Source organism: Malaclemys terrapin, chromosome 9 (genome assembly GCF_027887155.1).
Source record: "Malaclemys terrapin pileata isolate rMalTer1 chromosome 9, rMalTer1.hap1, whole genome shotgun sequence".
Lineage (NCBI taxonomy): Eukaryota > Metazoa > Chordata > Testudines > Emydidae > Malaclemys > Malaclemys terrapin.
Window position 1 is genome coordinate 5,952,101 of NC_071513.1, and position 27,988 is coordinate 5,980,088.

At 43.8% G+C, this 27,988-nt stretch overlaps 1 long non-coding RNA gene across 1 annotated transcript; it reads right to left on the reverse strand.

Annotated features, from left to right (window-relative positions):
• Positions 1-1,569: 1,569 nt before the first annotated feature.
• Positions 1,570-26,039, reverse strand: LOC128843479 (uncharacterized). The gene is made up of 3 exons (XR_008446271.1): positions 25,861-26,039; positions 6,873-7,053; positions 1,570-2,411 (listed from the first exon to the last, which is right to left on the reverse strand). It is a non-coding gene; the product is annotated as an uncharacterized LOC128843479 (long non-coding RNA).
• Between the last annotated feature and the right edge of the window lie 1,949 nt (positions 26,040-27,988).

Consider the following 27,988-nt stretch of genomic DNA (forward strand, 5'->3'; position numbering starts at 1 on the left):
ATATCGAGAAAATGGGAAGGAAAAATAGCACAGAGAAACATCAACAATAAATAAAAAATAATGAAGTCCAGCAAACTATCATAAAGTAATTGTCAGGAGCAGAGTGAGATACTGTATCTGAACAGATCAGTGGGTTTGGAACTTTGATTTTATTATTTGCCATAGCGTTTTGAAACCAGCTGGCATATTAGCTAAAACGTCTGGCCTGTTTCTTGCCTCCTCTGAAGTATGTCTACAGTCACAGCATTCACTAAGGCAGGCAATCACTGCATAGAAAGATGATCAGTTTCATACTAATTGAAAGTTCTCCAGCCCTGCTGAGAAGGGGGGAATGATTTGGCTCTTAGTTTGTCATACATTTTAGGCAGAGATCTGCCAAAATTAGACTAGGATTCTCAAAAGTGCCCAGTGTTGGTCTAACTTCCAGGAAGATCAGTGAGAACAGAATGATCCCACTGCTGGGTACTTTTGAAAATTCTACTCTGAGTTTTCCCCTCTTAAAAACAACAAAAAAACATGTAGTTGCTACCTACGCTATGGCATGTCCATGGGCTGACTGTGTAGCTGCTGTGTTAGTCAGAGTTCCCCTGTTTATTTAGGTTCTGTGTATGATACTAAGGTTTTTTCCTAAGAAAATCCAGACTTATTCAAAATGTTCTTTTGTTTGCTCGTGAAACATGTTAAGATGGAAGACCTGAGGGAAGAGGCTTATGCAAAATGTCAATACTTCAGAATGGAATATAACAATTCTCTATGTGGAGCAGAATTTTTTTTCAAAAATCTTATCTAATTTGTAATTTTATTGTAATTTTAGATATAGGCATCCGGCATGAGTTTTTTTTTTAAAAATACAGTGTCTGAAAATCTAGGCTAAAAAGAGAAGTCTGGGGAATCTGTTGTTACTTAAAACATGTGGAACGTGATCCTGCCAGGTGCTGAGTAGAGTTAGTTGGAAAATAGATTTTGCGTCCTGCAAAAAATTTCAAGATTTAAAAAAGAAATCCTGAATTGGGCTGAAGCTCTAAAATTTTGAAATTTTCCTTGAAATGAAAATTTGAAAAATATTTTTTATCCTTTTTTATTTTAATATTTTTTCAATATAAAATAAAGTAAATTTTTAAACAAAAAGTAGAAATGTTTCATTCTGAAAATGTCAAAATGGGACATTTTGAAGCTTTCAAAACTTGTTTCCAATTTTTTAAAAACAAAATTTAGTAAAAATTGATATGATTTCACTAACAAAAAAAAATCAGGTTAATCAAATGTCATTTTCCCACCTCTCTCCTGCCATCTTCAGCCTCAGTTTTTTTTGTACAGTGTAAATTTACTGAGGGAAGGACTGCCTATTTAATAAAGGCAGTTGGTTGGAAAATGTCTTTTTTCCCCATATGGAAAACGTGCCGATAACTAACTAGAAAACAAACAAAAAATTATTGTTTTTGTCAAAATTTTCAGTGAAAAATTTCTACTTTTCATCAAAAAATGAAAACCTAAGTGTTTTCAGACATAAAATTTCATTTCTGAGGTTTTCAATTTTCCGACAAATAATCAGTTTTTGAGGAAATCAGACACTTTCCAGAAACCTTTTTATTTGATCAAACCCCCAATTTTTGACAAAAAAACACAAACAAAACAAACAAAAATACCCAGTTTCAGTGGAAAAGTTTCAACCAGCTCTATCATTTCTTTGCACAATGGGAACTGATAAGCTTTACTGTCATTCTGCATTAAAATCCTACCCCCTAGCTCTTATATAGCACTTTTACTTCAGTAGATCTCAGCGTACTTTACAAAGGAGGTCAGTATTATTATCTCCATTGACAGATGGTGAAACTGGGGCACATGGGAGACCAATAAAAATGGTTCATTATGTACTTAAAAATACATACAGTTTTTAAAATTAATATCTCAAAATTCTCCTTAAAAATTGGTTCCAAAGCATTTCTCCATGTTCTCCTGTTGCGAGTTAGATTCACCCCCCAGCCAGGGTGACCAGACATCCTGATATTAGCGAGGCTGTCCTGATATTTGGGGCTTTGTCTTATATATGCAACTATACCCTCCCCACTCACCCCCGAAAAAAAAAGTGTCCTGATTTTTCACACTTGCTATCTGGTCACCCACCCTCAGCCCTTATTTCTAATTAAACAGAAGTCAAAATATTTGGGGAATTTAGTACCCCTCAATCCAGCCCTCTTGTCAGCTGTGTTTGTCTCTCTGCTGTGTTCCTTTTTGGCAGTTTGGTCTGAGAGTCTTGATTATCTTATTAAGGTTTCTTTTTTACAGTATGTCCAGGCCTTATGTCAATCTCTTTTTTCCTCCAGCCAGTTGTGGACAGTTGCCCAAGCATAAAGTTGTGTGAACAATGGGACCTCAAGCCAACCTCTGCTGTCAGTCTCATGTGCTGCTTCCTGTTAAGAGTTGAAAAGCAGAACAATATTGGAAGGTTGTGCTTTTAAATCAGGCTCTTGTTTTCCTCTGTGCCTGCTCTGATAGACTCCTGTGATGTATATTTTAGTATATGTTCATGTGTGGCTAATGAGAAGTCAGAGTTTTATTTACAGAAATGTGGGCTGCATTTGTTAAATTAGTGCCTGATGAAAAAACCTTGCTTTGCCGTAGACTTACATGCTCATAGGTGCTGGAACTAGGGGTCCTGGGGATGCTGCTGGACCCCCTGGCTTGTAGTGGTTTCCATTATTTACAGGGTTTAGGGTTTGGTTCAATGGCTCTCAGCGCCCCCGCTACACAAATTGTTCCAGCCCCCCGTACATGCTGGATTTTTCACATCCGCATTTCTTTCCATCTTGGACTGAGGACTGCATATTGCTACTGACTTATAAAACAGCCAGTAAACCCTGACCACAAAGCTTTTGAGATCATTATATGGCACGAAAAGGTTTAGCTGCAACATTCAACTGCTATTTTAAGTCAGGAACTGGATTTGCACATCATAAAACAGATTTATAAATAGCACAGTTGATTTATAAATCAGACTAATAAGTACTTCATGAAGAAAGATTTAGTTTATAAATCCTCAGGTTGCACTTTGAGATATGTTGACTGATTTATATGAACCAAGACTTTGAAGTTATGCTATTCTGATTAAGTTTATAAGTCCTGCTCTCCTATTTAATTCCTAAGTTTTGATTTATAAGACCTGTTTAGGTTTTTATTGCTTAATTTTTATTATTGCCCTCTGCAATATAAAACTTTATATTATATATGTATATAAAAAAGCTGCACTGTATGGTATTTTTCCTCCAGTTTTCTTTCTTGCACTCCATTAATGAGAATTTGCTGCACTCTGAGCAGGTTTCCAACGTTACTCTTAAGTTTTATTGTGCTCTGAAATCTTCCTCCCTGCTTGTTCAGTCTTTTTTCCTTCCATTTCACCAAATTAACCTAGCCACAGACTGCAGGTTTTAGGGCCTGACCCAAAGCCCATCAGAGTCGGTGAGAATCTTTTCACTGATATCAATGGACTTTGGATCAAGCCCATACTACCCTGAAGTAGTAATCACCCCTACCAGATATGCTCACACATTTCATAAAGCCTTTGCTTTTTAATTAAAGTCTATTATCACAGACAGCAGTTTCAAGAAAATTTTACCAAAAAGTGTCTCTGAATAGAGGGATAGTAGAGCACGAAGATCTTGCAAAAGAAACAGTGACAAAAATCCCCAGCACAATCACTGTTTTTCCTAATGCTCAACATTCCTTATTATCTAAAATTCTTAAAAGTTGTTTTCATTTAATATAATTTGCCATTCCTTCCAATTTAGGGGTTAAAATAGTGTTTTCTCTAGTGCAAAAGAAAAGAAACTCGATGGACTCAACTTCATAGTTGAGAATGTCACAAGAATGAGACAGTGGTTGTATTCTGTTGTATTTCAACCCAGTTTAGGTTTCCCAATATTAAAATTTAAGAACTTGAGTTTGATTCTGGCCAAGGCATGTAAACATGCTTAATTTTTGCATGTTAGCTGTAAGAAGAGTTTTAAGTGAGATATCCGAGCCGGACCTAGCAGCAAGCCATGCGCAGTAGATGTTTTTGTGCTGGAAGGTAAATTCCCTCCAAATTCAGAGGTTACTGCAATAGTATGTTCTGAACCACCTGACCCTGACAGTGAGTGAATATTTTTTCTTACATTTGTTTAGAAGAGACCCTATTTTCTATGTAACAATAATCTGCTCAACAATACTCTTAATACACATGTCAATACCCTTTTATACTCCAGTAGTGCTGGCTGGCTTCCAGAAAGCTGACTACTCCTAGATCCAGATCAAACATCGAGGGGTCGGGATGGGAAGGGACTACAGCCAGCTGGGAGGGACTGAGACCCTGTGTGCTTCAATGCAGCAGCCCAGAGAAACAGGAGTGCAAGTGGTAGGCCACAGGGCGGCAGTGCCAGACTGTTCCATGAGGATCAACCCTGGCTGAGCAAGCTCAGCGCACGCACCGGGGACCGAGGGGGAGCAGGGAGCTGGTGCCTAAGCCTAATCCATGTACGTTGTAGTTCAGTGTCAGAATTGGAAGTGGGGCAGAAGCAGAGAGGCAGCCAAACTAAAGTGGTGGAGCTGGATTGAGTCTGAGGGAGAAGGACGCAGGTGTTTCTTCTATTCCCAGACTGGGAAAGAAAATAAATGTTGATGTTAGGAGAGGTTGGGATCTACTTCCTCTTTTATACTTAGGTTTCTCAGCATTTCATACATAGGTAGAGTCAACTGATGGAGAACTCTGGCAAAAGATGGACATTCCCCCACTTATGAGTCTGTGATTCATTAAATTAACATCCCCTGATTTAAGAGCCCACAGTCTAACTATGGGGCAAAAGCTGCTCTCCACTATGATGGTCTAAACCCAGAGTAAAACCACTCCCTTCAATGGAATTCATCCTGATTTACACTTGTGTAAATCAGAGCAATATTTGACCAAAGGGCTGGATCCCCAAATCCAGCTGAGCTGTGCTTACCCCAGGACGTAGCACAGGATGGGAAGGTGTTTGTAAAAACTGATCTTGACAATGACTGGGGACTGAAATGGCCCTTGTCATAACATCGAGCAGTCTGAGGGCTGCTCTAAGTTACATTGGCTAGAACAGTCCCATAGGGGCCATTTCACCAGCTAGAGGTGTCTGGAGCAAACTGAAGAAGTGAGGTTCTTACCCAATAAAGCTTATGCTCCCAATACTTCTGTTAGTCTCAAAGGTGCCACAGGACCCTCTGTTGCTTCTTGGAGCAAACTGTACACTTGCCACTGCCCCTCCTTCCCTTGGTCTGCTCAGGAGTCCCTACCAGTTATTGTGATCTTATAGCAGTTAGTACTCTGCATTGGGGCCACAGCAACTGTGGTTCAAATCTGCATCATGGTATCTCTTTATGGGGAATAATGGGTTAGGCAGTAATACTGCAGAAAAGGATCTGGGGGTTATAGTGGATCACAAATTGAATGTGATGAATGTGATGAAGCTGCAAAAAAGGCTAATATCCTTCTGGGTGTATTAACGGTGTCATATGTAAGACATGGGAAGTCATTGTTCTGCTCTGCTCGGCACAGGTGAGGCCTCATCTGGAGTACTGGGTCCTGTTCTGGGGCTGCACTTTAGGAAAGATGTGGGCACATTGGAAAGAGTCCAGAGGAGAGCAACAAAAATGACAAAAGGTTTCGGAAACTTTTTTAAGGAAAGTTCTAAAAAACTGGGCATGTTGAGTCTTGAGAAAAGACTACTGAGGGGGCACCCAATAACAGTCTTCCCATATATTAAGGGCTGTTATACAAAAGGATGGTGATCAAATTGTTCTCCATATCCATTGAAGGCAGGACAATAAGTAATGGGCTTAATCTGCAGCAAGGGAGATTTAGGTTAGATATTAGGGAAACATTTCTGACTAGAAGGATAGTTAAGTACTGGAACCTCCATCCTGGGAGGTGGAGGTTTTAAGGACAGTTTAGACAAACATTCGCCAGGGATGATCTAGGCATACTTGGTTCCGCCTCAGCGCAGGGTGAAGGATAGGTGACCTATCAAGGTCCCTTCCAGCCCAACGTTTCTCTGATTCTAGGAGAGTGTGTGGGGTGGAGCGACCTTTCTGGTTTTACACCATCCGGGAATCCCCAACTAGTCACGACTGTGCTCTAAGTGCACAGGAATATTCCTAAAGATTGCAAATAAAGAACCAGGATATAACCAGGAATAACACAACTGTACACTGATATCCTATCGCTAACCCAGGTGCTTCCAAACTGGGATCCCTGTGTCACTGATGATTTGCTAGTGTTCTTCAGGGAGCTGGTTCTCCCCTTGTGTCCAGCTGCTTTTGTAGATCATTGGCCAGATGGGGCTATTGGGATCCTCTAGTCTGACCTCTATTGTCATATAAGGGCAGCTAAAAATACGTAAAATATTGTCCTTATTTATTGCATGTCACCAGCTGCAGCAGTTGTCACAGGGAGCTTTTATGACTGCCAGTGGTAGGGGAGGGAATGTGAGTGACTAAGTAGGAGCGGAGGGAGTCAGTGGAATCCTGAATGAGGGTGAAGAGACCCATGAGCAAATCTCTCCATTAAGGTGTGATCTACCCTATGGGAATAAAAGTCAAACTCCCTGTCTACACATATTTCTCGTTTGTGAGAGCAGTCAGATGCCTTTGATGAGCCAAGGTGGGTAAGGTAATATCTTTTATTGGACCAACTTCTACTGGTGGGTGAGTTGGTTCAATAAAAGGCATTATCTCACCCACCTTGTTTCTCTCATATCCTGGGACCAGCACGGCTACAACTACACTGCACAGAGCAGGTGCCTTTGATGTTAGACGTCAACACATGTGCGTCTTTCCCATTACTGCAAGACAATTGGGGGATACCACACCTCTCTTGTCACTGTGTTGATGTTGTCTGACTGGCTATGGAGCAGATGAGACGCCAGTCGGTTGATTTACTGAGGGAAGGCTGGTTTTGTTTTCATTGAGGGTGCAGAGTGTCAGAACAAAGCAGAGTCGGCAGTGGGGATCTCAACTCCCAAAATCTGCAGCCGTAGATTTCTGTCGCTCCTGAAAAGCAAAACAAAACGGATGAAAACTAGGGCCTGATCCAGCCAAGCACTGAAATACATGCTTTACTTAAAGCACGTGAATCATCCCATTGCTAAAGCACCATGCCTCAGGGCCCAATCCAGCCCCTACTGAGGTCATTGGAAAGACTCTTACTGACATTGGATTGGGCCCCGAGTGTTTTGCTGGGTCAGGGTCCATGCGCATGACCGGCTACGCTCTTCCTAGCCTTTTCTCTGCCTCCATCCCCACCATCCCCACACATGCATCCTGATAAGGCTGATCTGAAAATACAACGGCTGTGCTCTAGCTGAGTGAGCAGCTCCGGGAGCTAGAAAGAGGAATAAGATGCTACGGCGTGTGAGCAAGAGTGATGCAATCTGGCCCTGTTTATTTAGGGCTATGTTGTCCCCTTGTCTTATTCAGGAACACCCCTGTCTTTGCCCTGCCTGAAACTTGAGTCTGGTGCAGCGCACAGCCCCTATTTCCCGAATACTCCCCACGGTTTACAAGGGGGCAGGGAGGGGCCCCATCTCTTGCCATTTGCATGAGGTGGGCAGTAATTTACTATTCCCCTGGAGCAAGAGCGGAGCTGGGGAGGAATCATGTCTTGGACGTACTCTTAGGCTGGTACTACTTACATACTTCCCGTTGCTTAGGCATGTCCAAAAGACACAGCTCTCCCTTTGGTGATAAAACCATGAAGTCTATTCTGCCCTGCCTTCACTGAAATCACTGGGGCTGCACTGGCTGTGCGAGCCGTGTTAGGCCTGTTCTCTTCCGATTCCATCTTTCAACAGCTGAGTAATTTGCTACTCAGTCCTGGAGGGGTTGTCAATAAAAGAAGCAGAGAAAAATGAAGTGTCAGTTACAAATGTGCCCTATCTGTGAATTTATTGGCAGAGTGGCTGGCAAATCTTGTCTGCCAATTGTCAAGACTTGGAATAAAATACAATGGCTCGGTTTTCTGTACTCTCCTCCTTATGAGGATGACAGATTGGCCCCATCATAGAGGTTACTTTATCCTTCTCACTACAAGCTAAGGTCGCAGAACAATTTTTATCATAATGCCCCAGTTTTCAAATACTTATCATTCACCTCTGGGGCTGAAATTTCCCATGTTTGATCTCTGCCATATGGTTTGAGCAAAATTCAGTCACTTTTCTTTTGATCTATGAGGAGATTGGGTGGCGGGGGGGAGAGGGAGGGAAGGGATGCAATTTCCCCATTTATTTAAAAAAATAGTTTTAACGTGTGCTGTCTGGGGGACTAAGAGGGGAATGGGGTGGAATAATTGGAACAACCAAATCATTTAGATCCAAATCCTCATCTGGTATATGTTGGAATAGCTCCTCTGACTTCAGTGGAAGAACACTGGTGCACCCCACCTGGGGATAGGCCCCTTACCATTTAAATTGTGCATTTGGACTCCATCCACAGGAGCTGTGCAAGAGGTTCTCTGCTGCTATATTGCTGAAACTCACCCAATTCCATTGGCAGGGCAACCCACGCAGCCCCTCCAGTGTGTGCAAAGGAGAGCAGGATCTGGCCTACTTTCATTCAAGTTCATTTCTTTGCTCTAGCGCTGTATGTTTGTCTGCCTGACACATTGGAGTTCAAGCACTCACTTCTGGGCTGGGGAGGATGTTCCTAGTTTGACAGCAGTCTATAATTACTGGGTGTCATGCAGCCTCCGTGACAGATATAGCAGCATCAGAATCCAGGGATCACTGAATTCATGAACCGCTCCTGGGTATCTTAGAAGTAAAATGACTAAGACCCCGGAAACACTTATGAATATGATCAACTTAAAGCATTTGAATAGTGTCACTGAAGTCAACAGAACTACAGATGAGCTTAAAGTTTAGTCCCTACACAAGCATTTCTAGGATTGAAGGCCTTAATGTTAATTTGCTTGTGTCTTCTGTAACTCTTTGCACAATGCTATGCACCCGTATTTCTAGAATTTAAAAAAAATCTCTGAGTAAAGTTTTTTAGTTGCTGGTGAACACTGATTACACGAAAGGAGAGCATCAGGACTTATAGATATGGAATTAAGCTTTTACTGGATGTGATTGTTTTTCAGTGGCAAGCTTGTCAAGTCGTTCATTTAATGTGTTGATTACAGGTGACTCTCCTTTCCAGATCCGGATCCATCAAAGCCTCATACTCCAAAAATAACATCTGTGCTGATTATCTGGAAATGAGAAAGGGGCTACTGCTTCGCCGGTCCTAGTGCAGCATCTCCAATCACCATTCAATACACTTTGCCACAAGATGCGCAAATTACTCTAGTGTTTCTTGCGAGTATAAAATGGTGGTGGTGGTGGTGGTGGTGGGATTTCCAATGATGGTGGGGGGCCTTTATAATCTTTAGCCCAGTGGTTAGGGTACTTACCTGGCATGTAGGAGACCCCAGTTCAATTCCCCCCATACCTGATGAGGAGAAGGGATTTGAACAGAAGTTCCACCCCGCCTCACCTCGCCTCACATGTTTGCCCGAACATCCCCTCTTCCCTAGGCATTTTGTGTGGAGTTAGTCAGCCTCTGAGCACACCTGCTGGATTAGGCCCTGCATGCAAGTCAGGCAGAGGAGCGACTGTCTTCCCCTGAGTTGTGGATCGCAGGTGGGAGAGAGGTGTCTGGATGCCTAAAGGGAGGCAGCAGTGTGCATGCCCAGAGAGGAACTTTTACAGTAAAAGCTTAGGCACCAAGGAAGTTTGGATGCCTACAGGTTTAGGTGGCAGCCGAGTGGGGCTTTGTGGATCTCAGTGGCCTAAATCTGGGGTGAAGTGCCTAAGTCCCTTTGCAGATCTGGTCTAGAGATTATACTTGTCTGTTTCCCCCCACCCCCTTTGTAATATGGTATCCTGCCCCTTTAAATGCCTGGGGCCAGTCAGATCTGTTTGTTAACTCCGCCCTGCTCCACCTGTGCGGGCTCTGGGACTTAAAAGGAGGAAAGAATTAAAAGGAGCCTAGGAGGGGCTGAAGAGAGAGCTGGAAAGGAGCCTGGGAAGGGGGAAAGTAGAGCCTGCGAGCGGGGAGGAGGAGGCGAAGAGTGTCTGAAATTAGAGGAGAGAAACCCCTGCAGAAGGAGGGGCTGGGCCTAGCTGGAGACTGGGAAAAATCTTGGCTGGAACGCCTGTCATATTCACAGCCGTGAGCTACCAAAGCAACCGGAAGGCATTGCCAGCTGTGTGGGGCCAGTGCTCAGGGACGGTGCGTTTTGTAACCCCTTGCTGCTTCTATTCTTTGTAACTTACATGTCTGTCTAATTTTCAGACTACTGACCAATTCTGCAAAGGCATGGCTGGGGATTCAGTCTGGGAGTTCCAGTGGGGCCAAGTGAGTTAGGCACCCAACCCCCATCAAAGTCTGACCTCTGAACCCCCATGGGTTTGTAGGCAGAGGTTGGGCTTTGAAGATTGTTGATTTATACAGCAAATGCCTATTCTACTGTAACCGTCTCCTCCCATCTCTGACCGCTCCTGCTCCCCTATGTACTTGCACACCCACCTACCCCTTCAGTCTGGGTTTCATTCACCTATTATATCTTAACATCCCAGGCTGGTGAGCTTGCTGATACAAGGATTCTTTGATGTACTAATTTTGTACAGCACCTAGCACATCAGGGATTCTATCTTTGATTGGGAATCCTGCTGCACTGTAAATAACAATGTAAGTCAAGCTAACACAACATGGCTTTTTGACCCCATATAGAAGTATATGAGTCTGCTATTGGCTTTGAACTCTGGTCCTTTAGCTCAAGCAGTAGATGTGGTTAGATGTTGATAGATGTTTGGCTGCATGTGTGTGTCTTCCCTCTGTATGCCGCCCCAGCCCTGCGCAGACAGCTGGTTCGGCAGACCTTGAGCGAACCACCCAATGACTACAAGATCCGTTAAGGGATGAAGGCACCCAGCCAGGTTTATTGTCGACAAAGCATGGTACTAGTATCCCGCAGACTCTACTGGACCATTAATACATGTATGTCAGTAACAATGGACCAGCTCAGTGAACGGTAGATAAGACAAAGATACTTCCTCTGAAATACATCTTTATACCCTGATACAAACAAGTTAGTACTGCCCCTTTGACATAGTTAGTTACAGCCCCCAGATGTCGCTAGTTATCACCCATCATTTTGTACATGTTGGTTTGATCAAAACATCTTTATGACGTACTATCATCCTGACCTTATCTTTTAGGAGGGGTCAATGTGTTTCTATTATCCTTGGGGAATGTTTTTGTACCATACTTAATATCGTGATGTTCTGTTACCACTTGATATCAGGATGTGTTCGCGTGAGCACTCTGTGACTAGCATGTCTTAGGAATGTGTATTTCTGCAATATCAGCCCTGTTCTTGCCAAATTCTGTGAGCAGGTCCTGCCTCATACCAGGCCTCTGATAGAAGGGCTTATGTCTCAGACTCTCTTCCTACTACAGTAGAGACTCATGCTTTGAGATCCAGAAGGTATGGGTCAGTCTCCACAGATGAGCCAGGCAGGGGCATTGCTACAAGTGACGGGTAGAGGTGGACAAAGATGCATACTGTGTTGACTTCAGTTAAAATAATAATACTTAACCATATCATTTTCATACTTAACGTTGTGTGTGTTTTAAATATTCTCTATTACTTGTACAGCACCAACAGTGAGTGACTTTATAGGGTGGTCAGGCGACAAGGTCCTAGCACTTACTTATGGGCTTATTGTAAAAAAGGCAACAAACAAACCATTGGGAATGGGATGTAAGGAAATGCTGTGTGCTTAAGTAGGGAACCTTGGGAAATGTTTTCCCCCATGATTTTTACTGGATCTAATTAGCCAACACTGCTGTGCAAGGAGAACTTTTGGGGGGAAGACCTGTTAGTTTTAAGGAAGACCTTGAAAAAGAAGAGGGTTGTGGTTAATATGCTACCACTTTCTCATGCTATGTAAAAGGACAAAGTCGCAGGTTTCCCCTCCAGCAATATGCCTGGAGCTAAGCAAACACAGCGCAGAAAAGAGTCGTATAACGATAGTTTTGTACAAACACAGGGAATGGCGAGTTTTGAATAACGCTTGTTTGTCAAACGTTTTATTTTCACTTGGCGCATGCAGGCGCAATTAGAGTCAAAGTGATCCTGAGATGATCCAAGCAGGAGGAAAACAAGCAAAATGAGAGAAGTGCTTTTAACTGCAGGGTTCTAAAGTGTAAATGATAAATAATATATAGATTTGCATTACTTACCCGAGCCAACTGGGTATTTTATTGCTGAGAAATCATTCGTGCCTTCCGAAAGAGCTAGTGTAAAAGCTGTAAACTGAATGTGAAGCGTGCTGGTGATTCCAGCAGAAAGAGAGAGCTCTGCTATGATTTATGCTGCACCAAACCTGAGCAGGAAACTGAGGAGTCTAGGCTAGTGATTTGATGACATTGGACGTGACGTTACAGCAGGTACCTAGGTGACCTGTTTTTTAATTCTTTGGAACAGTCCAGCTCCAATAACCCACCTGTAAAAATCAATTGAACGGGCACCTGCTGTGGAGATGTTCGGAAGGAAAAGTAGGTGGGCAGAGGGGTTTCTTATCATTCTCGAACTTTGTGTTGAGGAAGCAAACGATCCAGAGAATTTAAGTCCTGTTCTGCCCTGAAGGAGCTCTCTAGAAATGCCACCATGGGATGCCACGTGGCTTAATAATGGTATGACTCCCTCTAGTGGCTGGGCTCAGCCTGCTACTTTCTCACAATGGAGGGAATTGCTCTTTAGCTCACGAGGGAGAGGCCTGTCCCTTCCCCTGAACCTCCTCTCCATCCTCTTTCTCCCTCTCCCAACTCTGAATAACCAGAGGCCCACCGTCAAACAGGCCAACGGTGGTGGGAGGAAGAAATGGATTCTGGGGTGGATAAGGAGACTAGGGGAGACACCAGAGCTGTTCTCAGATGCATGTTATGGTACCTGTGGAGCATGCCAGAGAAAGTGGCATAGGGGCAAACAGAAATGGAGGACACCAGAAGAGGGAGCCAGGAAGGAAGAGAGGTGTGACAGGAAAATGGGACAGGGTTCCCCGGGGACGAAAAGCAGGGGCACTGCAAAGTGGAATAGGAGAGGGAGGATGCTAGAAGTAAGGGAACTGGAACAATGAAAAGGGATGTAAGGGCAAGGGCAGATTGTGAGGGCTGGACAAAGTGTAGGGGGGAGCAGGGTGTGGTTGAGGCTATGATTCTTTTCATGGTGAATTTTTATAAATGTCATGGCAGAGGTGAGGGGAAAACAAGGATGTCACAGAAAGCAGAGAGGAGCTGAGGGTCCCTTAGGGAGCAGGGCTGGACAGTGAGTTTGCCCCACAGTGGCAGCTCCTGTCGTGCTGGCCTGGGCATGATTGCCCGCTCCAGGCATTGGGAACTGTCCCACATGAGCTCAGCATCACTCAGGTTTGGCACTTCCACCCCTCCATAGGTGGAGAACCAGAGTGGTGGAGGACCAAATTTGACTGGTGGTGCGAGCTGGCCCATGTAATCGCAATCAAATCTGGCCCTCCGTCTCCATCTACAGAGGGACATACACACCAAACCTGAGCATCGCTATGACAGCATGGGCCAGGTTGCAACACCCGGAGGGGAAAAGAGCCAATAATGTGGGGGTCACAGACTATTCAAATTCCCAGTTACTGTAAACACCACGACCTCCACGCCAAATTTGTAGCCTTAGGAATGATGGATGAAAGAGGGAGTGAAGACTGAGAGGAGAAAAACTGGGAAGGGGAAGAGTCTGGAGTGATTTTGGGGAAGGACAGAGTAGGAGGGAGGAGAGAATGGATATTGAGTGAGGAGAGGCTGGTGGGGACAGAGTGAAGAGGTTTTGGGAGGGTTCTGGAGGGCATGATTAGTATCCAGCCTAGAGCATTCAGGTGTGCTGTCTGCTAGTGTCTGGTGGTGTTAGGGCAGGTCAAACTGGACTGGGAAATGCAGATATATTATTATTGTTCCAGTGTTGTCTACTCTCACAATTTTATCACGAGTCTCACAATATTTTGTCTTTTTTTTTAAAGCCCCCAGCTCCTGAAGTTATGTGAAGTTCAGCTTTCACTTAGAACAACCCCTCCCCCACCCCCAACTCTAGCCCTCATGCTTGTGGAGAAAATCGGGAAAACGTGACCCAACTGTAAGCTACATGCTCAGACACTGGAAAGCAAAGAAAAAGAACCCAAAATGTTTTATTCTGTAGAATTTCATGATTTTTAGGCCAATCTCATAATTTTTGGAGGCCTGACTTGTGATTTTTTTTAATGCTTGGGGGTTGGTAGCACTGCTTTTCTATTATTTACTTTTATTTGAATAGAGTTTAATATTTAAATCCATACTCTATTCCCCCCACAGAGCCTACTGATCTTATTCTCCTTTCTATTAACTTGCACTCACTTTCCACATCCCAGCAAGTTGCACTACTTTATCGTTTATGTCGCTGCTGAATTTAACCCCATGACTTCCATGGGACTTGAACTTGTTCTCACCAAGCCTCAGTCTGGGCCATTCTCCCTGAAGAATGATCATCATCTATGCATTGTTCCCTTCTTGCAGTATTGTTCCTTATGCGTATTGATATTTGTGATCCCTCATCAGGGGACAAAATAACTTTGGCTGTGTCTTTTGATTCAACTTACCCAATCAAGAGTTGACAGGTTTTTCAGAATCCCTCTGCCTGCAATCTCATCAATATTCATAAACATGATAACTTCGCACTTGCAAAAATGTAATTGCCTTCCCCCCCCTCCATAACCTTTGATAGAGTATATGGCTCTGTTTGATTCTAACTAGACTGATAAGGCACGTCTTACATGCTGGTAGCAGTCTCTTATTGATTTTAAATAATTTTGGTCTGTCTTTTGACAAACTATCACTTTTCGTTGTGTTAATTAAAATATGGTTTCATATTCTACAGCATAAATACTTAATTGGCTTAAAATGACTGAGCTTTCACATCATACAGGCCTAGAGACTCTATCGGGAATCTGTATTTTGTCTTCAGTGGCCTTTACTCATTTTCATAGTGCCTCAGTGCAAATGATTTTCTAGACCTTGATTCAATAGTAATAATTTCAACAACAAGGATGAACAATTTTTTTGAAATTCATTAGCTCTTTACCTGTAATTTAGATCTAATTTTTAGCTTTGAAGAATACCTTCTACTTTAATTATTAGTTATTTATTACTTTCGAGAGTTCATTAATAGAATATGTTAAAATTCTAATGGCTAGACTGGAGGCATAATGCAAAAACCACTTTCTGTCAATATTTGCATGAATTTTCCAGTAGATTAGTTAGGGCTATACTCATGTCCATTGACTTCAGTAGAATCTGGACCTTTCTGAACATTTCTGCAATTGAGTTTTACTGCCACACAGGTTTACAGAAAGCTAATATCAAGTTGTAAGTGAGTGTGTCCACAGAAACCAAATGTATTTGTACAAGCAAGTATTCACAATGTAAATGTTTGCACATTTAACCAGGGAATGTAAACAATAGCATGAAACTTATCTGGCCAATCATAACTAACCTACACAGTACCAATAACAAATATTGTATATTCACAAAACTGCCCACAATAGATACAGATTAAAAAGGGAGAAAAATGCCAAAGAAATTGTCAAATAATTTCAAATCACAAACAAATGTGAGGCAGTTGAGATCTGCTTGCAATTGTTCCATGAGCAGAAAGAGGCAACGTCACTGAATAAATTTGTTGTGAATTATTTGCTCAGCTCTTATAATACAAAGTCCCAATAAAGGGCCTGTCCTTCAACCTTTCCTCATGTGACTTCAGTGGACTACAAGTGAACAAGGGATGAAGGGTTGAGGCCAATGATTGTAAGATACTTTGCTTTACAAGCTTGTTCTTGATTCCCTAATTTTCTCAACAGAACTCTTTCCATGTAAAATTTCTCATGTGAACTCTGCATTAGCTGACTGCTTTTTTTGTTGTGCCTACCCAGTCAGTATAAAGTTAGTCTGACAACTAATGTTGGAGTTTCAAGATTTTGAATGTGATATGTTTTTCTAACATTTTTTTGTCCATTCCTAAATCAGAAATGATTCAATGTAAAAATTTATATTCTGTACTAATCCCTACCTCTGTCATTCCATACTAGAAACTTTAAGCAAATACTGATATTGACATTTGATTTGAGCTGATGGCATCGCACAGAACTTTGATGTTTTATGAGATAATCCTTCAGGATTATTTCCTCTTATATTCACCCTCTCCTTCCTGGTCTCCACAGCCCCAAGTGAGGGCAACCAGAATCTTTCTGACTGAAAATGTTCAAACACATCTACCTTCAGGGTGTCTCCACACTAGTGAGCTGGACCTTACCCCTTCCAACTCATGTGGGAACATACCTGTGACAGCTCTGATAGACCTAGTGTGCTAAAAAGAGAGCGAACCCATGGCAGCATAAGCAGTGGGAGGGACTAGCTGCCCTGAATCCCATCTGAGATGCTAGGCAAGTACAAGGCAGCTAGTATATGTCTACTTGAGCTGGAAATTACACATTACACAGCTCCAGCGTAGACCTACTTAAGACAATGCTCATGATACAAGTGTATTGTGAGGGTTAATGGGCCAATTCTGCCCACTTTACTCTCATGAAGAGTCTCACTGACTTTGATAACTCAGTGGGATATTGGCTTTTGTTAGGGCCCGACCCAAAGCCTACTGTAGTGATGGGAGTCTTTCCATTGACTTAAATGGTCTTTGGATCAGGCCTCAGGTAAGATGAATGGATCAGGTCCACTCATCTTAGGCCTTTGGGATCCTTCAGGTGGAGAGAGAGCTCTGCAGTGCAAAGTGTTTTAATGCAGGTCTTGGGCTGGCTAAAGGATGTTTCTGGGGAATTACATGAGACATTTCCCTCCATACCCATAGGCTTCACACTTCCCTCTCTGGCTTTAGCTGAGATGACCCCAACCCTTCTCACTGCTTGGATGCTGAAAGAAAGTGCTGAGTGGCTGAATTAGTTCCCTTGCCTTTCCCTTTAAATGAACATAGACGGAAACCCAACTCAGATTCCCCCCTTTTCTGTTCTCCCTCCTGTCTGTCGACGATAACCACTTTCTCTGTCTTGCTGTTGATGCAATTTAGAATGACATGCCGCAGGAGCACGCAAGATTAATGAAAATGTTCTGTAGTTCCTTCAAGACTTTCTGTGGAGACAATATAATATAGATTGATTTGGATCAGTCATTTAGCCTGTCCCCATTTCCCAAGGGCGTTGACAGATTTTTGTGCGAAAGGGGGTGGGGGAGAGGGAGAATATTAAACTGCCTGGTCACTAGCTGCTTATTTGTCGCTCAGTCATATCCCTGACCAAGCAAAGTGCCCCGTGCAATACTCTAGTCTGTTCCTATCTCGGTTGTGTGTGTAATGCTGCTGACCACTTAAAAACCCACAATTACCTTGCCATGGTATTAGTTACTGAGTGATATAGAATCATAGAATATCAGGGTTGGAAGGGACCTCAGGAGGTCATCCAGTCCAACCCTCTGCTCAAAGCAGGACCAATTCCCAGCTAAATCATCCCAGCCAGGGCTTTGTCAAGCCTGCCCTTAAAAACCTCTAAGGAAGAAGATTCCACCACCTCCCTGGGGAACCCATTCCAGTGCTTCACCACCCTCCTAGTGAAAAAGTTTTTCCTAATATCCAACCTAAACCTCCCCCACTGCAACTTGAGACCATTACTCCTTGTTCTCTCCTCTGCTACCATGGAGAACAGTCTAGATCCATCCTCTTTGGAACCCCCTTTCAGGTAGTTGAAAGCAGCTATCAAATCCCCCCTCATTCTTCTCTTCTGCAGACTAAACAATCCCAGTTCCCTCAGCCTCGCCTCATAAGTCATGTGCTCCAGCCCCCTAATCATTTTTGTTGCCCTCCGCTGGACTCTTTCCAATTTTTCCACATCCATCTTGTAGTGTGGGGCCCAAAACTGGACACAGTACTCCAGATGAGGCCTCACCAATGTCAAATAGAGGGGAATGATCACGTCCCTCGATCTGCTGGCAATGCCCCTATTTATACAGCCCAAATGCCGTTAGCCTTCTTGGCAACAAGGGCACACTGTTGACTCATATCCAGCTTCTCGTCCACTGTAACCCCTAGGTCCTTTTCTGCAGAACTGCTTCCTAGCCATTCGGTCCCTAGTCTGTAACAGTGCATGGGATTCTTCCATCCTAAGTGCAGGACTCTGCATTTGTCCTTGTTGAACCTCATCAGGTTTCTTTTGCCCCAATCCTCTAATTTGTCTAGGTCCCTCTATATCCTATCCCTACCCTCCAGCATATCTACCACTCCTTCCAGTTTAGTGTCATCTGCTAACTTGCTGAGAGTGCAGTCCACGCCATCCTCCAGATCATTAACGAAGATATGGAACAAAACCGGCCCCAGGACCGACCCTTGGGGCACTCCGCTTGATACCGATTGCCAACTAGACATGGAGCCATTGATCACTACATGTTGAGCCCGACCATCTAGCCAGCTTTCTATCCACCTTATAATCCATTCATCCAGCCCATACTTCTTTAACTTGCCGGCAAGAATACTGTGGGAGACCGTATCAAAAGCTTTGCTAAAGTTAAGGAATAACACATCCACTGCTTTCCCCTCATCCACAGAGCCAGTTATCTCCTCATAGAAGGCAATTAGGTTAGTCAGGCATAACTAGCCCTTGGTGAATCCATGCTGACTGTTCCCGATCACTTTCCTCTCCTCTAAGTGCTTCAAAATTGATTCCTTGAAGATCTGCTCCTTGATTTTTCCAGGGACTAAGGTGAGGCTGACTGGCCTATAGTTCCCCGGATCCTCCTTTTTCCCTTTTTTAAAGATGGGTACTACATTAGCCTTTTTCCAGTCATCGGGACCTCCCTCAATCGCCATGAGTTTTCAAAGATCATGGCCAATGGCTCTGCAATCACATCCGCCAATTCCTTTAGCACCCTCGGACGCAGCGCATCCGGCCCCATGGACTTGTGCTCGTCCAGTTTTTCTAAACAGTCCTGAACCACTTCTTTCTCCACAGAGGGCTGGTCACCTCCTCCCCATGCTGTGCTGCCCAGTGCAGCAGTCTGGGAGCTGAAATATGCTGTATTTCCAATACTTGGAATAAGAAATACTACAGTAAGTAACATGATTCCCCTTCTGCCCCCTTTGGTAGTAGCAGCCACCCTATGGACCAGATCCAATGCTCATGGAAAGTCTCTAATCTCAGTGACCATTGGCTCAGGCCCTATGTATGAATTTACTCAGCAATTCAGATATTTGGATGATAGGAATTTTTTTTTTCAGTTGCACAAATGATTATGTGGAACAGCTGTCTGCGTTTTTATCTCACTCCTGCTCTATTCTTTCTAACGTCCTTGGAGCCTTTTTCTTTTGCAAACCCGTTATCCTCTGCAATCTCGATTGTGCTGTCATTGGTAGTGAATATATATATATTTAATTTCTTTGCTGCTGCTCTGCCTCTCTGCTTTGCTCTGCTTCTGAATGCCGCACACGTATGCCGCGTGTTCTTGCCGGTGGAGTGGCCAACAGCTGCTTCTCTTGATGAGGTGTTTTGTATGGAACCCAAGCAGCCTTGTTTTCCATGTCTTAATTGCAATGTGAACCCTCCACTCTCCTGTTTCATTAGCTCTGAGAGCCACTTTTTGTCTCCTTCGATACTCTTGTTTGTTCTTGGTGCTTGTAACCAAAAATATTTACAAATAGGCAGAGGCCAGGAAAGTGAGATATGGAGGCAGATCTGAATTTACCCTAACCAGTAGTAGTATTAATTTTAGCAATAGAGTAGCACTTATGGGTTTGGGGCCCATTGTGCTGGCCACTGTACATAGAAATAGTAAGGGACAGAATTTCCAATAGATAAGATGCACCAAGTGTCAGAGAGAGGAAATATTATCACCTCCATTTTACAGGTAAGACTCTGAATCTCCAATTCAGCAAGGACTAGTAGGACTACTCCCACGCTTAGTTAGGCACATGCTCAAATACCATGTGGTATTGGGGTCAGAAAGATTAAGTGACTTGCCTATGTTATACAGGAAGTCCATGGAAGAACTGGGAATTTAAGCTAGATCTCCTAAATCCCAGTCAAATGTCTTAACCATAAGATCATCTTGTCATCATAACCGAAAGTCTGAACATGCCCAGATCCACAATTTTTAGCTTGGTCCATCATATAGATAATAGCCAACTGCAAATTCAAGATTGGTTCCAAAATTCGGAGGATATTTCAGTCTGTATCGTAAATCCACTGAGTGTTTAGATCTGGGATTTTGGTTCAGAATCACCTCTAGCAAAAAAAAAAAAGAAAGAAAGAAAAGAGAGAGCATGGCCAGCTCTTTAAGAACTCTTGGTTGTAAGTTACCTGGACCTGCTGATTTAACACTGTGTAACTTTAGAAGCCGCTGTTTAGCGTCCTCCTGAGTTCCTGTTGCAATGGTCCTCTCACTCCATCTATCCCAGCTTTTCAACAAAACTCCCCAAAACTTTGTTATCCAAAACTGTATTTTCTAATAGGATCACTCTTCTATTCAGGTTTTTCCACCAACCCATCACTGTGATATCTGAGCCATTCCAGCAATGTGATAAGGCATAAGAACGGCCATACTAGGTCAGACCAATGGTCCATCTAGCCCAGTATCTTGGCTTCCAACAGCAGCCAGTGCCAGATGCTACAGAGGGAATGGACAGAACAAGGCAATTATTGAGTGATCCATCCCCTGTCATTCAGTCCCAGCTTCTAGTATTCAGAGGTTTCAGGATACGTAGGCCTGGTCTACACTGGAGGGGCAGGTGATCGATCTAAGTTACTCAACTTCAGCTACGTGAATAATGTAGCTGAAGTCAACATACTTAGATCTACTCACCGCGTTGTCTTCACTGCTCCCCTGTCAACTCCACCTACGCTTCTCGCTCCAGAGGAGTACCGGAGTCGACGGGAGAGCGCTCGGCGGTCGATTTATCACGTCGATAAATCGACCCCTGCTGGATTGATCGCTTCGGAGGTAAGTGTAGACAGCGTATGGGGTTGCGTTCCTGACCATCTTGGCTAATAGCCATTGATGGGCCCATCCTCCATGAATTTATCTAATTCTTTTTTGAACACAGTTATACATTTGGCCTTCACAACATCACCTGGCAATGAGTTCCACAGGTTGACTGAGCGTTGTGTGAAATAGTACTTCCTTGTTTAGTTTTAAACCTGCTGCCTATTAATTTCATTGGCTGGTCCCTGGTTTGTGTGTTACGTGAAGTGCTAAATAACACATTCTTATTCACTTTCTTCACACCATTCATGATTTTATAGACCTCTATCGTATCCTCCCTCAGTTGTCACTTTTCTAAGCTGAACAGTCCCAGTCTTTTTAATTTTTCCTCATATGGAAGCTGTTCCTTACTCCTAATCATTTTTGTTGCCCTTTTCTGTACCTTTTCCCATTCTAATATATCTTTTTTGAGATGCAGCAACCAGAACTGCACACAGTATTCAAGGTGTGGGCGTATCATGGATTTATAGAGTGGCATTCTGATATTTTCCGTCTTATTATCTATCCCTTTCCTAATGGTACATAATATTCTGTTCGCTTTTTTGACTGCCGGTGCACATTGAGTGGATGTTATCCACAATGACTCCGAGATCTCTCTCTTGAGTGGTAACAGCTAATTTAGACCCCAACTTTTTGTGTGTATAATTGGGATTGTTTTTCAGTGTGCATTATTTTGCATTTATCAACACTGAATTTCATTTGCTATTTTCTTGCCCGGTCATCCAGTTTTGTGAGATACCTTTGTAACTCTTTGCAGCCAGCTTTGGACTATCTTGAGTAATTTTGTATCGTCTGCAAACTTTGCCTCCTCACTGTTCACCCCCTTTTCCAAATCATTTAAGAATATATTGAACAGCACAGGTTCCAGCACAGATCCTTGAGGGAATCCCACTATTTACCTCTCTCCGCTGTGAAAACTGACCGTTTATTCTGACCCTTTGTTTCCTAGCTTTTAACCAGCTACTCATCCATGAAAGGACCTTCCCTCTTATCCCTTTTGGTGTGGGACCTTGTCAAAGGCTTTCTGAAAGTCCAAGTGCACTATATCAACTGAATCACCCCTGTCCACATGCTTGTTGACACCCTCAAAGAATTCTAATAGTTTGATGAGGCATGATTTCCTTTGCAGAAGCTGTTAGCTCTTCCCCAATGTATCATGTTAATCTGTGTGTTTTTATAATTCAGTTCTTTACTATAGTTTCAATCACTTTGCCTGGTGCTGAAGTTAGTCTTACTGGCCTGTAATTGCCAGGATCGCCTGTGGACCCTTTTTTAAATATTGGCATCAAATTAGCTATTTGCTAGTCATCTGGTACAGGGGCTGATTTAAGGGATAGATTACATACCACATTTAAGGCACACGACTAATATGGATCATGTGGGGTTTCTCTCTCTTAATGTTAGCTACATATTCATGACCTTTCCTTCAAAAACATTTTGTAACCATTTTTCCTGTAGTGGACCACCCCATTTTTTAAAGTTAATTTCCAAGTGATTAGAGGGCACGTTGTACTTGTTCTGGTTTGGTGGGAGTCTTGGGGGAGTACTCTCAATATTACAATCATATTTAGAGTGGTTTAAAATAAAATGATCCAGGAGTCATGCACAGATAATAGCCAACTGTGAAACTCAGTTTCATCATGGTTGTAGCAATCTGACCTGTAGTGCATGAATACAATGTGCTTTACTCTAGAGGACAGCATTTTAAAATTGCATTGTGTCCCAGGAAACTTCCAAACAAAACACCCCAGTCTAATTGGTGATATTTCTGCATATTGATCACATTTAATTTTGTATGTATTTATTAAGAAATTATTGTTAGGGCAGCTTGCATGAAAACTCCACTTTATTACTTAGGGCAAAGGAACTGCTTCCTGCGGCTTGTTCTTCGTTTGATGTCATTATCCCCTGTTGTGACCTCACAATGAATTGTTGTAGCTGTGATTAGGTACCCCAATGCTCACACTTCACAATGCCTTCTCATACAAGCTTCACCCCAATGGGGCACATGTCCACTCGACCTCGGTCTTTAAAGCCACCTCCTAATGAGCCTCTCACCAGTCTGTGACACCACCCCAGTGCAAGTCATCTTACTCCTGCTTCTTCTGAGTTACACACTTCCCCAGATGATTATGTACCTGATACCAACTTTCCCTTTTATATTTCCCCCCCTAAGCTTCAAGGTCAAAATACTGTTGATAACCTTTGTTTCTATTTTTAGTGTGTATTTAAGATAATTGTTTAGCTCTGCCAGAACATTGTGTTCCACAGCATGAGAGAACTTTCCAAAGCATGGTTGGTTGTGTGTGCGCATGTGTGTGCACCGTAGCTGTCCACGGAAACACTTACCCCACTCTTTTCCACTAACAAATGAGGAAACAGGCAAAGAGGATACCAATTTTGGGAGAACAATGAAATGACAAGCAACGACAGGGACGGCATTTCAACCTCGACGTAACCACGTGACATGACAGTTGTTTAGTCAGAACCATCGCTCTTGCTTCAGCTCCCAAGTAGCATGAATTACAGAAGGAATGAAGTGAATATCTGAGGAGAGAACAGCTCTGCATAATGTACCTTCCAGCTGGAGAAATAGTATAGGAGGCCTTTAATAGGCCTATTTGAAATCAGCAGATTGAAATTGCCCCTTCAGCTCCTGGTGGAGGCATCTGATGCTTACATGTGAATAAGGGCGTCAGAATTTTGCCTACTGGGGTGAAAAATAAATAAATAAATAGATTCTTTCCTCTAGACTATGAACAAAATAATCCCTCGACCAACCAACTAACTAGGGTTTCTTTGCGTCTACAATGTATATTCATTCTCCTCCTGATAAAGGGCAAAACTCCGCTTTCTGTTACATCAGGGTAAATCCAGGGCTTTCTTTTCTCAATCATTAATTTTTAGAAAGGTAGCAGGCAAAGTCCATTCTGGGTAAACTGTTTTCTCCTTGTTAAGTTTTATGACAGGACATCTGTCTTCGGGGCAAATCATTTTTTGTTTTTCTTAAGGGTTGTCTAGCTATGCCTTTGTGACACTGTTCTGTCTCTTTCATGTCCTCTCTTTCACCAGGCACCACTTTCAGAGCTGGTCTAACACCTGCAAGTATATTCTACGAACGTTGATTAGAATCTGTTTCAGCCACACGCACACATCTATTGTGCGATCTGGCTTTTTCAGAGAAAGTGATTGAATTGAGTCACTTGCTTGTGGAAAACAAATTTTAAGCTTGCACATGAAAAGTATGGGTTATTTTATCTGTGATGGGACACTACTTCCCACAGCATGGGGGAGAGGTTTCCAAAACCCCTTGCCAGAGCCCTGGCACAGAGGTCAAGATCAAGTTAGACAGAGATCTGGGCACATCCTTCATAATTAGGACCACACATGCACATGCAATTACATTGTGTGACTTTGACAATAGGACACTAAACAAAACCCAGTCAGTAAATCTTACAGGAGCCTAGATTTTCTATGAGAGGTGCCTCTGGCTCAGAATGGAAATGGTTCTGAACTTCTTCATGAAGGATAACTTTAGAAAGACTAATCTTGCACCTCTTCTTAAACCATTCCCTCTCCTTGAGAGATCCAGATCTTTAGGATCTTCATAAAATCCGCCCCCTAGAGTTATGCTTCTCCCAGCAGGGAACAGAAATGTGACTTGCTGCTCAATTACCACTAACCAGTACAGCTTGGATTTTGAGCACCGAGTATCAAATGCTCTTCACGATTAATCTATAGAATTAAGAATCATAGAATACCCAACAAATGCAAGTGAATTGCGGTTGGCCCCTGGACCTTCCATAAGGCCAAAGAAGCTTAGTTCATCGATGGGAATAAATTATTTGCTCAGCTCTTTCCCTCTCTTCCTTTCTCTCTCATTATTTCTTCTCCCAAAGATCCAAATCACATTCTGCCAATGCCACCTCTGTAGCACTTTAGACCGACAGATCTCTGAACTGTTACTCATGTGGAAGCGAGATCTCAAACCCCTATCAATCTTCTCACTCTTTAGACAGATATTTGGCTTCTTTCTCAGCTGGGAAGATTAAGGTCGGCTGATGCAAAGCATCACTGTGCATTTAGGCCCAGCCCCTTGTAGGTCAGATCCTAGGGTTACACCAAGTGGGTGCTCTTTTGGGGAGCTAGGCAGAAGCACCAGTAAGGAGGGAAAGGAGGCAGGTAGGAGGACACTGATGACAGATTGGCCATCTGGCAGGAATTTAGAAGCTGCCCCTGTATGGCGAGTCAAGTCAGCTTATGGATGGAGCTGCAGTTATGAGCTGGCTGCTCCCTGGGGAGGGGAGAAAAGAGAGGCTGGGGCGGGTTTGTGTTGAGACTTAGAGACCAATGGAGAGACACTGGATCTATGGCATGAGACGTTTTCAGGGGTAAACACTTCCAGTGGGAGCTGTTTCCAACCTGCCGTTAAGTGACCTCCTGAAATGACAGGGAACGTGGGGTTGTAGGGATGGATGTCCTTGTTCCTTTTGTCAGGTTGGCAGTGGCAGACCCTGTGACATGCAGCATAGCTGGGCGGCACTGGCAGCCCCCCCCCACCTACTATGGTTAAATCCCAGTTCGCTGAACTGGACAGGAAGCTACATGCAAGAGCCAGCTAAGATTCAGTCAGGGCAGCAGCCATATAAGGGGGCAGGGAGCCTCCAGACTTTTTTCTAAATGCTCCTTTTCATTTATCGGCGCTGGGGATGGTGTTGAACTTACCGATGCAGCCGGGGTTTGCAGACGTGTACGGACAGAGCTGGGATTCCAGAGAGGCAGCGGCACCTATATCAGTGTGCCAAGCACAGAAAGCAGGTTCCCTCACACCCCGCAGTGACATTTCCCATTCGGTTACAGGACAACGTTGGCAGCTGCAGGAGCGGTTGCCATGACAACGTCACTGCAGCCTCTGCTGCAGGAGGTCCCTGCGACTACGGCATTCCTGGGTTCCCCCCTGCACTCACACAAAGGCGGGGATTGCTCGGGGAGGCAAAAGCAGGAGTCGTTAGCAAATCCATAAATAAAGCAAGGCAAATCCAATTAAAAATGGTGGCAGCCGCTGACCATCACCAGGTGTTGTACCCTATTGAATCCACAGTGGGCATGGGACGAATGATCCTTGATGATCAACTGCCATTTGTTCCTTGGGCAGGTCGAGCCATGGCTATCATTCAGCTCTGTGTTTTTAATTAACAGGAGCCTCATGTCCCTGGCAGGTACAGCTCAGCAGAGCAGCAACGTTTTTCATGAAACCTTATCTTTCCCGTCTCAGTTTGTAAATCACGGCTAACGCCTCTGTAGGAAACGTCCTGGGCTGACGTGCCCATGGGAGATGAGCATCTTCCCTTCATTCCTCACTTAGTAGATGCCATGTTTTCAACCAGACTAACATTTTTATTCAAGTCATCGTTAAAAATGTGTTCCTCTGAGCATGCAGGGCCACCTGCTTGGGCACATGACAGTCTCTGTGCACTGCTCCAGTGGCACGAAGGGGCTGCAAAGCTGGTGAAGAGGAATGGCTGCTGAGAAGAGGGTGTGATCAGAGTGCTAATGTGCTCTCGCAATCCCTGGCTGCTGGAACAACCGCTGGAGCCAGGAGACAACTGAGTGGAAGTTAGAGCAGCCCTGTGGGTGCTCTGCCTTATGATGGAGGTCACAGCAGCTCCTAGCTGATCCCAGGCTCAAGAGTCATAAAAGTGAGGAAAAGGCCCCTATCAAGGCCCCATATTGAGCACAGCTCAACCAGAAGGAAGGGTCTGGCCCATTGAATCTACCAGACCAGCCACTTCCTTAACACATCCTCTTCCCCCGCCGCCTCTCTGTAGAACAAGGCCTGAGTACCAGCAAGAGACATTTATAATCATCAGCATCAGAACTTTCAGAGTGATGCTCTGTGAACAAGATGTACTGTTCTCTCTTCTCCTACCTGTTAAATGATGTTCCTATGTTTAATGATCTCTCTGTCTCTAACGTGAGTCAGATTTTCAACCTTGGGAACCTACTGTACAGCAAGTTCCCTACATCCTCATTGCCCAGTGGCAGGAGTCACTGGGCTGAGCAGGTGAGGAGGAGGAGGGGACAGCATGCTCAACCACACCCCCTGCTGCAAAACTGCTTTGTGGAGTCCACGACATTACCCCAATGGCTGAATTAATGCAGCCAACGCAGGTGGGGGGAACAGAGGGCATGCACAACAGTGGATCTTTCAGTCCTTTCTCCAGCATGCTCCTGCGCCACACCCAGCTGCCGCTGTGAACTGCTGTGCAGGGAGACCCTTTGGAGAAGGCACCATGTGCTGCACAAGGGATGCTCATTCCCCTAAGGCAAACCTATATCTTCTTGTTGTTGAGGTGCGGTGAGTGTGGAGCTGTGACAGCTGAGCAGAGCTGTCCTGAAGCATTGTACCTGAGCAAGGCAAACCCATCCGGAATGGAATGGCACCGGGGGAGCAGACTCAGTAGCTGCCTTTATTCTGCCCTCAAATGGGGCAATGAGTGCTTCTCTGGCGGACACATTCCTCCTGCCAATAGATGACCAGGCTAATGGAGTAAATCAGGGACAGGAAGGGGATTGCTCCAGATTAGCTTTTAAACAGAACTTCTGCCTATGTATCTATCTGTGTACTTATGCAGCCTCACCATAGCGTCTGAGTTTGTGTGCCCTGTTGGAGAAAAGTGAGCCTATGTACTAGTGTCTAAGGGCCCGATCCTGTGTTGAGCACAACAGGCACTGGAAGTTGAGGGCTTGTAGTACTTTGCATGATCAGAGCGTACATCCTTAACCAGAGATTGAGATAAGTGAACACCCATTCTCTTAATAAGGGTTTGTTGGCAAAGTTTCCTGTAGATTC